Source organism: Mobula birostris, chromosome 1 (assembly GCF_030028105.1).
Source record: "Mobula birostris isolate sMobBir1 chromosome 1, sMobBir1.hap1, whole genome shotgun sequence".
Taxonomy (NCBI): Eukaryota; Metazoa; Chordata; class Chondrichthyes; order Myliobatiformes; family Myliobatidae; genus Mobula; species Mobula birostris.
Genome location: NC_092370.1, coordinates 23,041,656 through 23,056,516, shown reverse-complemented (window position 1 = coordinate 23,056,516; position 14,861 = coordinate 23,041,656).

Genomic DNA, 14,861 nt, shown 5'->3' with positions numbered 1-14,861 from the left:
TAAAGTGAGCAGAGCAGGGTGCTTAGCCCACAGCTTTCTGGTGCACCTGGAGATTGTGGATGAGATATTGCCAATCCAAACTGACTGGGGTGTGCAAGTGAGGAAATTGAGGATCCAATTGCACAAGGAGGTATTGAAGCTAAGGTCTTGAAGCTTATTGATTAGTTCTGAAGAAATAATAGCATTGGATGCCGAGCTGTAGATGATAAAGAGCATCCTGCTGTCCAAGTGTTCCAGGGTTGAGTGAAGAGCTAAAGAAATGGTATCTGCTGTTACCTTTTTGTACCAGAAGGCAAGCTGGAGCAGATCTATGTTACTTCTCAGGCAGGAGTTGATATGTTTCATCACATCCTCCCAAAGTACTTCATCATAGTAAATGTGAGTGCTACTGGTCATTAAAGCAGGTTAAGGCAGGTTATCACATTCTTCTGAGGCACCAGTGTAATTGAATCCCGCTTGAAACAGGTGGGTACCTCAGACTGCAAAAGTGAGAGGTTAACAATATCGGTGAACACTCCAGCCAGTTGATCAGCACAGGTCTTTAGTACTCTGCCAGGTTCTTAGTCAGGACTGGATGCTTTCCATGGGTTCACCTTCCCGAAGGAAGCTCTCACATCAGCCTCAGAGACTGAAATCACAGGGTCATTGGAGGCTATTAAAGTTTGTGAAGTTTCCTCCATGTTTTGTCAGCCAAAGTGAGCAGAGGGGGAAGGAGAAGATAGACAAGGACAAAGGAGGACAGAAGAGAGGATAGACAGGGAATTGTGACTGGGTGTCAGGTGGGTGGAATTACATGACAGGAGACATAATTTTTTTAAGTCAGAGGAGGAGGTTCAGGGACAACTAAATGAAAAAGAAAATGGGTCTAAAGGAGTTATAAATGGGTATAACAGGATTTTTATTTGAAATTTCTGTATTCAGTACTGGGTATAGAGGCAGTAATGTACCTGGTTGAAAGACAAGCTGTCTTTCCTTGAGCTTACATCAATTGACAGAATCCAACAGCAGAAAATTACAGTGACAGGTATCAAGGACTTGGGTAAACACTAACAGACAGGCTATGGTTTCAGTCTTTCCTTCTCCCCTCCTTTGCTTCTTAAATTTTGTTTCAGCTCCAGTATTTCCTGCTCTGATGAAAGGCCGTTAATGTGAAAAGTTTAATTTGTTCTAAACCTTGCAGACTATGAGCATTTCCCACAGATTTAGGCTTTATTCCAGCAAATACAGTATTTTACTTTTCTCTCAAAATTCTTTGGGAAGCAATGCTTACGTATCGCACCTAGAAATACAAGATGGAATTGTGTCTTTAAAATCCTAAAGGATTGGAGGAATTTTACTTCACAACAGCCACCCCTTATAACTGGGCCAAATAGATGGAGGTCTGAAGCCAGAAAATTTGAGTTGCTTCTGATAGTAGCAGCAGAGAAATCCTGTCAACTTTGCTTTGGCCGTAAAGTCCATTTGGATCAACAGAATTGTCCCTGCTGAGCAACTGTTAAGTATAGAACCATAGAACCGTAGAACACTACAGCACAGAAAACAGTCTGTGCCGGAACATGATTCCACTGGTCCCATTGACCTGCATCCAGTTCATAACCCTTCAGACCTCTCCCATCCATGTACCTATCCAATTTATTCTTAAAACTTAGGAGTGAGCCCGCATTTACCATGTCAGATGGCAGCTCGTTCCACACTCCTATCACTCTCTGAGTGAAGAAGTTCCCCCTAATATTCCCCCTAAACCTTCCCCCTTCACCCTAAAGCCAAGTCCTCTCGTATTTATCTCTCTTAATCTAAGTGGAAAGAGCCTACTCGCATTTACTCTGTCTATACCCCTCATAATTTTGTAAACCTCTATCAAATCTCCCCTCATTCATCTATGCTCCAAGGATTAAAGTCCTAACCTGTTCAATCTTTCCCTGTAACTCAACTCCTGAAGAACCGGCAACATCCTCGTAAATCTCCTCTGCACTCCTTCAATCTTATTGATATCCTTCCTATAGTTAGGTAACCAGAGCTGTACACAATACTCCAAATTTGGCCTCACCAATGTCTTATACAACCTCCCCATAACATACCAACTCCTATACTCAGTACTTTGATTTATGAATGCCAGGATGCCAAAAGCCTTCTTTACAAGTATTTAAATACACTCAGTGACATTTTGTTAGGTATGCTGTACACTCTGCTTTCTCCGCACTGTGCTGAGCTGAACTGAGGCTGAGGTCTGTTCTGACTGCTCTGGACTTCATGTCCGAAGACTCAGGTTGTTCTAAATACTATTTGCTTACTTTTATTGTTTGCATAATTTGTTACTTTTTCCTATCTGCACATTGGGTGTTTGACTGTTCTTATTTTATGGGTCCTTTTGAGTTTCTGTGTTTCTTCATTTCAGGGAGATAAATCTCAAGGTTGTATAATGTATACATACTTCGATAATAAATGTACTTTGAACTTTGAATACCTGCTCATTAATGAAAATATCTAATTAGCCAATCAAACGGCAGCAACTCAATGCAAGAAAAGCATGCAGACATGGTCAAGAGGTTCAGTTAACAATGACAAATTTACTATTTTAAAGGTGGGTCTCATCACAGTTGCAAGAATTATATTGCAAAACTGGAAAAAAACTCAGATGTCCCACTGTGAAGGAATGGACTGAGGAAATGAATAAGATTTCATCATATGAACACATGTTGAGAAGAATTAACAGTGAGGGAAAATGCAAGATGCGTGGGATCAGTTTTGGTTGTATGTTAACTTAAACTTAATTTAGAACTTCTTTCTGTCTCTAAGTTTTATTTGTTTTCCTGTCATGGGATGGCTGTGTAAATATGCTGTACAGTATCTGCTCTGTGATATGCTGTGCTGCTTTGTAAATAAGAATAAATAATAATAAAAATTTGAATTTAAAAAAAGAGGTTCAGTTGTTATCCAGACCAATCATCACAATAGGGAAGAAATGTGATCTAAGTGACTTAGATCTCAGTTAGTGCCAGATGCGGTGATTTGAGTATTTCAGAAAATGCTGAGCTACTGGAATTTTCACATAAATCAGTCTCTAGAGTTTACAGAAAATAGGGCGGGAACAAAGAACACCAAGTGAGCATATGTCTGTAGGCAAAATGCCTTGTTAATGAGAGAGTTCAGAGAAGAATGGATCAACAGTTTCAAGCTGACAGGAAGGTGAGAGTAACTCAAATAACCATGCATTGGAGCAGTGGTGTGCTGAAGAGCACTTATGAACGAACAACACGCCGAATCTTGAAGTGGATGAGCTACAGCAACAGAAGACCATGAACATACTGAGAGACTACTTTTATTAAGTACCTCCTGTACCAAATAAAGTGGCCATAGAGTTTATATTTTAAGTTATAGCACTTATTTGAAGCTAACTTTAGGTACCTGGATGAGGAAGTGGAGGGATGGGTTAGTAAATTTGCTGATGACACAAAGGTTGGGGGTGCTGTGGATAGTGTGGAGGACTGTCAGACATTACAGCGGGACATTGATAGGATACAAAACTGGGCTGAGAAGTGGCAGATGGAGTTCAACCTAGAACTATAGAAAGGGTCCAGAGGAGATTTACAGGAATGTTACCTGGATTGAGGAGCATGTCCTATGAGAATGGGTTGAGACAACTTGGCCTTTTCTCCTTGGTGTGATGGAGGATGAGAAGTGATCTGATAGAGGTGTATAAGATAATGAGAGACATTGATCGTGTGGATAATCAGAGGCTTTTTCCTGGGCTGAAATGGCTAACATGAGAGGGCACAGCTTTAAGGTGCTTGGAAGTAGGTACAGAGGAGATGTCAGGGGTAAGTTTTTTTATGTAGATGGTGGTGAAACCGTGGGATGGGCTGCCGGTGATGGTGGTGGATGTGGATACGACAAGGTCTTTTAAGAGACTCCTGGACAGGTACATGGAGCTTAGAAAAATAGAGGGCTATGAGTAACCCTAAGTAATTTCTAAAGCAAGTTCAATTTTTCAACTGAGGTTGGGTCAGACTACAAGTAGAGGTCATGGGTTAAGGGTGAAAGGTAAAACATTTAAGGGAACATGAGGAAAAGCTTCACTCAGTGGGTCATGAGAGTGGGGAATAAGCTGCTGGCACACATGGTGCATGCAAGCTCCATTTTAACGTTTAAGAGAAGTTTAAATGTGAACATGGATGGTAGAATGTGGAGGGCTATGGTTCCGGTGCAGGTCAACAGGGGTAGGTAGTTTAAAAGGTTTGGCACAGACTAGATGAGCTGAAGGACCTGTTGTACTTTTCTATGACTCCAAGTCTATGCTGCCATTTTCTTTTCTGGTTGTTGTATTAGTTCTTAGGATTGACAATGAGAACCCAGATCAGAATCAGCTTTATCGCTGACATATGTCATGAATTGCATTAATTTGCAGCAACAATGCAAAAGGAGAATAGGACCATTGAGAAATATGATGGAAGAAGCTGTTCTTAAAATGTTGTCTTAGAGAGAAGTCCCGAATTACTATATAACATTGAAGGCCAGAGTAAACATCAGTGAATTCTGTTATCAAATAGAAAAGTACTCTATACACGTACATATACACACGGTAAGCAGCATTGAGTTGAAACCTAATGCTTTATGGAGGCAAAGCAACTTTTAATTACGTTCAAACCCAAATTGAAAAATTATTTACCTTTGCCTTTCCTGTTACCTTGCCCTTACTTTTCCTGACAAATAGATGTATTGATGATGTAGACAGCGCAGTGCTTTCACAAGGTAAAGCAATCTCAGATCGCTCTGAACATAACAACCATGAACAATCCAATTTAATATTTATTACTTGTGTCACAAATAATTTACCAAGTCAATTATCTTCCAGTGCTTAGTGTAATTTGTGATGACAACACCAGGCCACAGTCAAGTTCAAAGCAGAGAGAAAAAAAAATTAAATTGTGTTAAATGTCAATAGTCATCCTTTCCTATTTAATGCATGTCACCCTTCACTGTTAGACACCAATACATAATTTCCAGATTAGGAGCTGAAGTCCTGATTGAGTTCAGTATCCAGCTGAAAGGAAACATAAATTCCTGAATGTAATTATGTATGGCAAAGCTCAGAAAAATATGCGAAGCCATGATCTCAAATATATAGGCTCAGGTTGAGCCAACAGCCCATAGAGGACAATTGGATATCAGCAGTCCATGTTGAACTTGTGACACAGTGAAGACAAGTCTGCAATGGACTGCCAGTCATTTTAATTGAGTCAAGTGGTGGAACATGCTCACACTGAAGGTAGGGCATAAAGCAATTTACACATGGCCCCTCAGTGTCATGCCTGAGAGAAGGAACAGAGTAATGAATTCAATGGTAAACTGTATACTTTACTTACACTGACTCACTTTACACCGCACGCTATTGGAACAGTGCTGCCAGGATAATCAAGGACATGACCCACCCAGCCAAAACACTTTTTGTCCCTCTTCCCTCCAGGAGAAGGCTCAGGAGCTTGAAGACTCGTACGGCCAGATTTAGGAACAGCTTCTTTCCAACTGTGATAGGACTGCTGAATGGATCCTGACCCGGATCTGGGCCGTACCCTCCAAATATCCGGACCTTCCTCTCATTTGTTTTTTGCACTACCTTGCTTTCCATTTTTCTATTTTCTATTTATGATTTATGATTTAAATTTTTAATATTTACCAATTTTTACTATTTTTGATATTTAATATTTATAATCCAGGGAGTGGGAAGTGCAGAATCAAATATTGCTGTGATTATTGTACGTTCTAGTACCAATTGTTTGGTGACAATAAAGTATAAAGTATTTGTATATGATATGGTTTAATTAAATATTAAAAATAAATATGTTTTTCCTTCTGTTCTGCTTGCATAACTTTAGCATACTTCATTTGAAAACCCCATCATCTTATCTAAAGTCTCTTCTGGTTACGTAGCCTGTATATCTGGTTAGGATATAAATTGCCAAAATATTTATATTAAATTACAAAAGAAAGGATGTTGAGTCTACTGAGAGCAGTGGAATTGAAGCTGTCAGGTTGCTGGCATTGCTATAGTGATTTGCTAACTGTTATGCTACCGTGCCATCTTTCAAATGGTGGACAGAGGGCTCATCTGGGATATGAACTCAGGACCTCTCGCATGTTCACCATTTTACCCTCAAAATGATAAGATAATGCTTTGCCTATTTTACCTCCTCTTTTGCATACAAGTACCACATTTTATCTACTGTATTAACATCTGCCCTGACACTCATCTGTTTCCACACACTATACCAATTACAATTCATTTGGGTTAGCTGCGTCCCTATTTGACATAAATTTATCATTACTGTTCTCTTCCTTGTTTGGGGAAAATATTCCTTCTTTATCCAAATACCCAATCTAAATGCAAGCAGGCTTTTTCCACAGAGATTGGGTGAGACGAGAACCAGAGATCAGGAGTGAAGGGTGAAAGGTGAATTAATGGGGACATGAGGGAGAACGTCTTCACTCAGAGGGTGATGAAAGTGTGGAATGATCTGCCAGCAGATTAAATTTCAACATTTAAGAGAAATTTGGATAAGTACAAGGAAAGGAGGAGTATGGATGGCTATGGTCCATGTAGAACAAGGTAGAACATACAGGGTTAATGGTAAGGCACTGAGGAGTGCAGTAGAACAGAGGGATCTGGGAATACAGATACAAAATTCCCTAAAAGTGGCGTCACAGGTAGATAGGGTTGTAAAGAGAGCTTTTGGTACATTGGCCTTTATTAATCAAAGTATTGAGTATAAGAGCTGGAATGTTATGATGAGCTTGTATAAGGCATTGGTGAGGCCAAATCTGGAGTATTGTGTTCAGTTTTGGTCACCAAATTACAGGAAGGATATAAATAAGGTTGAAAGAGTGCAGAGAAGGTTTACAAGGATGTTGCCGGGACTTGAGAAACTCAGTTACAGAGAAAGGTTGAATAGGTTAGGACTTTATTCCCTGGAGCGTAGAAGAATGAGGGGAGATTTGATAGAGGTATATAAAATTATGATGGGTATAGATAGAGTGAATGCAAGCAGGATTTTTCCACTGAGGCAAGAGGAGAAAGAAACCAGAGGACATGGGTTAAGGGTGAGGGGGGAAAAGTTTAAAGGGAACATTAGGGGGGGCTTCTTCACACTGAGAGTGGTGGGAGTATGGAATGAGCTGCCAAATGAGGTGGTAAATGTGGGTTCTTTTTTAACATTTAAGAATAAATTGGACAGATACATGGATGGGAGGTGTATGGAGGGATATGGTCCATGTGCAGGTCAGTGGGACTAGGCAGAATATGGTTCGGCACAGCTAAGAAGGGCCAAAAGGCCTGTTTCTGTGCTGTAGTTTTCTATTGTTTCTATGGTTTCTACAGATCGACGGGACTATGGAGAATAATAGTTTGGCTAGGTGGATGTGTTTCTTTGATGTGGTGCTCTGTGATTATGACTTGGTTTAAATACCCCTCCAGAAAATCAACCATCTCAAGTTTTTCCTCAATTTTAACTTGTGCGGCATCTTATTGGTTTGAACAAGCCTTAGTTGAAGCAAGGGCTGTGAGGAAGCAAAGCTTAAAAATCTAAAATTACTATTCTGAGCCAAGCCTCAGCAAGTACACGGCACAATGGTTCCAATCATCACGCTACAGAGACCTTACTTCAGATTCAACAGAAGTGTCACGCAACAATACAAATAATATAAAAGAATGGCACATTAATAAAATTATAATATTTTCAATGTGGTAAAATCTAACATTCTACACTTTATGAAAAATGTTGGCAGTTCCTTTTGCATGTAATAAAATAAGACAACTGAATTTAACTTAGTTATCGGGAGCATTGACAGAACAGTACTGCGTCGCAAGCTGTGTTGTAGGTAAACTATTAGTTTATAATAAACAGGAGAAAGTCTGCAGAGGCCGGAAATCCAAAGCAGCACCATGCACAAAATGCTGGAGGAGCTCAGCAGATCATGCAGCTTCTATGGAAATTAATAAACAGTTGTTGTTTCAGCCTGAGACCCTACTTCAGGACTGAGAAGGAAGGGGGAAGATGCCAGAATAAAAAGATGGGGGAGGGGAGTTGGCTTATAGTACTGATTAGCTCTCTACGTTTATAAGACATTTTTGAAAGACACATTATTTTGGAATTGTTAAAATATACCTGAATATTAAGAAGTATCAGTTAAAGTCTTTCAGGATAGTAATTAAGATCTCTTAAGATCTATTAAGATTAAGATCAATTAGGTGTCAACAGCCATTTTGTCAGGAAATATTTAAAAGCTATGTCATTATTCTATGCAATTAGAGATCCAGATTTTTCTGAATTGAATGCACCTTCTGTTTCCAGTTTTCACAAAACCAGTTTCTTTGCATCTTGAAACTGAAATCGTACTGGAGCCAGCATCATGGCCTGAGCAAAGGTAAACCCTCTAATTAACTAATTGGGTGATGTAGGCAGGCCTAATAACCCCATGTGAAGCTTTTGAATGAAGGTGCTGGCCCTTTATGGACTTTGCTGTCTGCCAATGTTTTCAGTGTTTCTGAGTTTCTTTGAAATTCAGAGGTGGAGCAGGGTGGGGTTGAACAATTGTTAAAGAATGATATAAATAAAAGCAAATCTTTAATGTGGTTTAAAACACAAGAAATACAAAATCAATTAAATGCATACTTAGATTATTAAGATCAACGAACCATCTACAAAATTGCAGTGAATTGACAATTTACCCCCAGCTTTCTTCCTGAAACCTCCAAAATGACCTTCAAATCAATGAATACATGGATCTTGCTTGATCCAATGTGAAATCTCAACAAGCTTTTGCTGTCCTGGGAGCTGGAATTGTGAGAAATCTCCAGCAGAGCACTTCAGCACCTCTGCCCCTGCATGGATATCCCAAGCAGACCTATAGTTAAACCAAGAAATTCTGGACAGTACTGTGCCAAACCATTCACTATACATAGTGAAATTCAGACAATGGGAACTGAAAGTTAAGTCAAGCAGAACTTATTGTTATGGAGAAACTACAGTTACAATAAAAAAACATGATTGCCGTAGCATCACAAACACATGGATTCAGAAAACACACAGAATACAAAGTATTCATAAATCATACAAGACAGTGAAGAAAATGACAATGTATATCAAGACAATAGTGTGAAAAAGAAGCTCTGTCAGGGACATCAGAATCAAGCTCATTTTCACTGACATACTGTATGGTGTGAACTCTGCTGTCTTGTGGCAGCAGGACAGTACCTTACAAAAAGTCTCTAAGTTACCATAAGAAATATATAAAAAGTAATACAAAAAGAGAGCAAATTAGGGAGGCAGTGTTCATGGACCATTCAGACGTCTAATGGCAGATAGGAAAATGCAGTCTCATAGTACTGCAAGTGTTCTGTTACATGGATTTACCCCTTAGTAATAATGGTCAGACAGGCACAGAGAGAATCTCTATTTACTGACAAGTAACCTTTACTGTTGCAACTAAAAATCACGTGGGTTCAGAAAATGTGTGCACACCTACTAAGTTTCCCTGACCCTCCTTGAACAGTCAAAGAATAGAAAAGGTAATACATGAAAAAGGAGTCTACACTACCCAGGTGTTTCTTGTGCTCCTAATCCAATCTCCACGTGCCCATGGAGTACTCCACATCCGTGATGGTTGGTCTCCAGACAGTTGTCATTGCCTTGCATTCAAAGTTCCTTACTTTTAACACTTCTATCAGTTGCAACATTTCGTTTCCATCTTGTTGGCTCAAGGTCACCTTAATGACCTGGAGCACCTTCTTGACTCTGGTCCAGGGCTACAGCAAGTATCGCTCCATAGTCTTTGCCCCCATCCTTGTACCTTCTGTTCTTTTCAACTCTGACTGGTCCTAACCAGTCAAACCAGGTGACCCTAACACAGAACCTAATGAGATTACAGATTGCTCCTCCTGCAAATCTGCCACTTTACATAATAAATAGCTTCTTGCCTGAGAATGATCTCGGGTTACGTAGGGTTATCATCTGTTCGGATTCTGCTGCTGCTTTAGAGGCTGTAAGAGGGAATAAATCAAAAGCTCATCCTGACATAGTTATTGAGATTCTCTTAGTGTTGTTTAGAGTAGGGAAGATGGGTTGTGCAGTTAGATTTTCATGGATACCTGGGCATGCTGGGGTGGAGGGAAATTGAATTGTGGATGGCATTGCAAAGTCTTCCTTACAGAGCAGGCAAATAGAAATTAGATTTCCCCTAGGCAGAGCAGAATTGAGAAGTAGGATTAAAAAAGTTATAGAGAAGAAATGACAGGAGGATTGGAAAAATGAATTATGGGGCAGGCATTATTGTTCTAGTCACCCACTAGTTAAAAAGGTCTCGGACTGTTACCTTTTAAGTCGTAGAGATATAGTGAAATTAACAAGACTTAGGTTGGGGCATTATGGGTTAAACTATTATTTAAAGATAATAGGAAAACATCCTACTGGATTACGTGACTGTGGTAGTCCAGAGACAGTCCAGCATGTTTTGCTGAGCTGTAATCGATACAAAATTGAAAGAAGCATGTTATTCAAGAGGCTATCTGGCTTAAATTTATTTTGGTTTTCTATTAAATCTTTGTTTGGCCATCAAGAGAATCAACATCTGATTGAAGAGTTTATTATTCAGTTTATACGTGAGACTAGGTTATATTCGAAAATTTGAGTTCTTTGAAGTTCTATAATTAATTATACATCCTACAGAGGGCTGTAATACGCCTAGATGCGTCTAAACAGCCGGAAATAGAAGAAAAAGAAGAAGAAGAAGAAGAAGAAGAAGAAGAAGAAGAAGAAGAAGAGTCTTGGGTTTAGCTGCCCATTAGCTGAAACTCCTTGTGTTCACAAGGAGTTGCTCTGATTAAGATAATCCAGAGCAAGAATCAGTTCATCAAACAGCTCACAAAATGGCGGCTGCAGGGACATTGTCACAAAATGGCCACATCCATTCCTATTCACTGATTGTCATTCATTCTGGCCAACAGTTGGCCTTTAATATTCCATTGCTGAAATAGAAATAGGGTTGCACAGGTAGGTTCAAGAACCTGACGTTTATGAATAGTAGTTCCTGAACTTGGTGGTGTAGAACTGCAGATTCCTCTACTCTACTGTTGGTAGAGATGAGAAGAGGACATAATGATTCAGAGAGTGGTAATCCTTGAGGATAGATGTCACCTTCTTGAGGCATGCTTTCACTGGAGGGTAGAGAGCATAGACAATTACCTACGGCAGGATTATTGACACTCATTTCACTTGCAACTTGTTTCAGAATAACTAGGGATAATTGACGCCTGTCTCCAAAGGTTATGTCTGAAAAACCCTTCTTCAAAAATCTTCACTTCCAACAAAAGTTAATTTTCTCTCGCTTTCTTTCATTGGTTGAAAGGTCTGATTCTATCAATGGCTTAGGTGAAAACAAAACCCATCATCTTAATTACACAGTTCCATTTCGTTGGTTACCTCTTCAAGCAACTGCAGTTTACCGGACCATAATTGAATTTGACCCCTGCCCTTAAGTATGTCCCATCTCCAAGAATTAAAAAAACAACACGTTGTATAAAATCCCAAATGAGAATCCTGGCAGATATTTTAATTCATTGAACTTTTTCCTTTTCAATACCACTTTCAGCTGTAAGTCATTCCTATAGAATTCTTAGTTGTCCTTGTCATTCGGAAAATAAATTTAATAGCCTTGAGTTCTGGTTCAGCAATTTTCTTTGCTTTATTTTTCAGTACATTACTGACTAAGTCACCCTACACCCCACCCCCGGCTCTTTTTCTGACCCAGAACTGCTTCACTTTTTCACCCAATCATTAAAAAGCAGGGAGGCTTATCACTAAAGTTCCGTGCTATTTTATCTGCTCTGCTGAGAATGCTACTGTCACCTTATACCTTCCTTATCGTGGTTATTAAACTCCAGAATTGCCTATCAGGCTGACAGTCTCAGGATGACTTTAGTTGACAGGATCAGCTTAGGAATCCCTGCTACAGAGTAACCAGACCCTGAGTCGGTCAGGGTGTTGCAGCTGATGAAGCAGGTTTACCATGAGTTGCTCATGGTAACAACACTTGCATATGTGAAGATCAACTGCCTAACATGGCTGTAAATGGAAAATAAAAAAAAAACATCAGCTTTATTTATCATATGTACATCAATACGTAAGGTGAAATGCATCGTTTCGCATCAGATCAAACCAGCGAGGAATGTGCTGGGGGCAGAAAATGTCACTAAGCTGCCAGCTCCAATATAGCACGCCCTCACCTGACTAACCCTAACCGTATGTCTTTGGAATGTGGGAGGAAACCCATGCACCCAGGGGAAACCCATGCATTTACAGGGAGAACATACAAAACTTCGTTACAGACAGCAGCAAGTACTGAACCTGGATCAGTGAACACCAGTGCAGTAAAACGATTGCGGTAACTCCTACACCACCGTCCACCCCTATAGAAATCAGCAGATGCAGAAAATCCGAATCAACAATAGAAAATGAAATTGACTCAGCTGGTCAGGCAGCATCAGTGGAAAAAGAAACCAAAGTCATATTTCAGGTTAAAGGGTCTTTACACCAAATTGTTAATTATATTTCTCTTTCCACAAATGCTTGACTGGTGGAGTGTTTTCAGAAGTTTTGTTTTCATTATATTGATTTAACTCTTCCTGTTTTCCAGCTGAGAATGTTTACTGCATATTACTGCTTATCACTGTGCCATCTTGAATAAACCTCAATTCACCTCACTTCTAGTCTAATTCCAGAATTTATGGACTTTCTTTCAAGCACTCTACAACTAGTGGTCTCTGCATTACTTATTCACTTACTTATTTATTTTTATTTGTGTAGTTTGTCTTCTTTTGCACATCAGTTGTTTGACAAGCAACCAATGTTCCTAGTTTTTCATTAATATTATTGCATTTCTTTGTTTATCTATTGTACTTGCCTGCAAGAAAGCTCAAGGTAATTTATGGAGACTTACATACTTCTGTATTTTTAAGCAGTGATATAATAATTTCAAAAATACTACTTATTTTTTCAAACTGTATGTCTGATTTGTTTTGTTTTGCCTTTAAAATATTCTACCCATTTCTAACTTAACCAAGGTACAGAGAAGGTATCAATATATTAACTAATATTTTAAGATGACAAGTGCACACTAAAAATTGCTCCTTTTGTACTTATCTATAGCTGTTGATTTTTTTTAATATCTCATTGCTTTCAGGCAACACATAATATTTATTGTCAATAAATCTAATTTAAGGTTATTTATCTACCCCAGATGACTGCTGAGAAGATGAGCACATTTCTTTCACTGTGCTCAATCCTGCCACAGGGTCTTTATTCGGGAGTCATTTAATTTTGTATAGTCAGGATTGATCTTGATTATAAATAGCAGAGATGGCTTTCACAAATGATTTTTGATGTTCACTGGCAGCTGAGACCAAACCAATGTCAAAATTAGAATTTTGTTTTTTTAATATATAAATTGGATTGTAGCAGTGATATTTGTTCCGTGAGTGTTGTGTTCTGGTAGCTGTAGCTGTGAGCCACATGCAAAATACAACCTTACTGCTGCATTTTGCACAGGCAAATCTTCTCCAGTTGGAATAGTCCCTCCAAATGAAGGAGTTGTTCACTTGCACTTCACCCAAACTAATATCCTCTGTTCAGTGGTTTCCTATATAAAGATGAACTAATAACAGATATTGGAATAACCTCAGCAACCCTGAGCATAGCCTATAATAGGTATAAAGTGGATTCTGATTAATTGTGCCATTGGTTAATCGGAGCAGTCACTTTCTTGAGCCAACTCAAAGAACAAAAACTATTTGAGAAAATAACCGGAATTCCGTTCGTTTATTTTGGGCACTCTGATGCTGAATTGGGTCAGCAGATGCCACCGAACATTTGAACTTAAGAACATGAGAACATAGGAAATAGGAGCAGGAGTGGGTCATCCGGCCCATCGAGCCTGCCCCGTCATTCAATAAGATCATGGCTGATCTGTCCGTAAACTCAGCTCCATCTAGCTGTCTTTTCCCCATAACCCTTAATTCCCTTACTATGTAAAAACCTATCTAACTATTTCTTAAATATACTTAGTGAGGAAGCCTCAACTGCTTTACTGGGCAGAGAATTCCACAGATTCACCACTCTCTGAGGAAAGCAGTTTCTCCTCATCTCTGTCCTAAATCCTCTTCCCTGAATCTTGAGGCAATGTCCCCTAGTTCTAGTCTCACCTACCAATGGAAACAACTTTCCTACTTCTATCTTATCTATCCTTTTCAAAATTTTGTATACACAACTTGTGTGGCCATTAAGCCTACCCCATGCTTAGATCTAAATTTTTTTTTAGATAACATAGTTGTATGTATTTGTGTTCAAAAAGCAGTGATTTTTGTCGTTGATAGTTGGCGAGAAATAAGCAGTAAGCCAATTCAGAAATGTTTAGCTCACTGTGGTTTCAAACATTCAGGCTTGGAGATTCAAGAAACAGCTGGGAGTGAAAAATGAAATGATTTCACTGCTTCAGCAAGTTAAGGACTATAAAGAATTTGAAGGTATCGGCAATCATTTTGAATGTTACACTGAAAATGAAGACTTAGAGGACGCAATCATTAAAAGAATTGCATGATGGCAGTCCATTATCTGCACTTGGTGCTTGCACAGATTTTGTTCATTTACAGTCAATCAATAGAACATGGCAGAGTGCACTGGTAATTCCTCCATTGATAACTATTAGGAACTAATACAGTTTTATAGTGTTAGATTGATAGTGTCCTAAGTTGTTCTGAGCTTCACTTAAGTACATAATTTGTTACGCAGTTATGTGGTAAGTTGTCTTTTTTTATA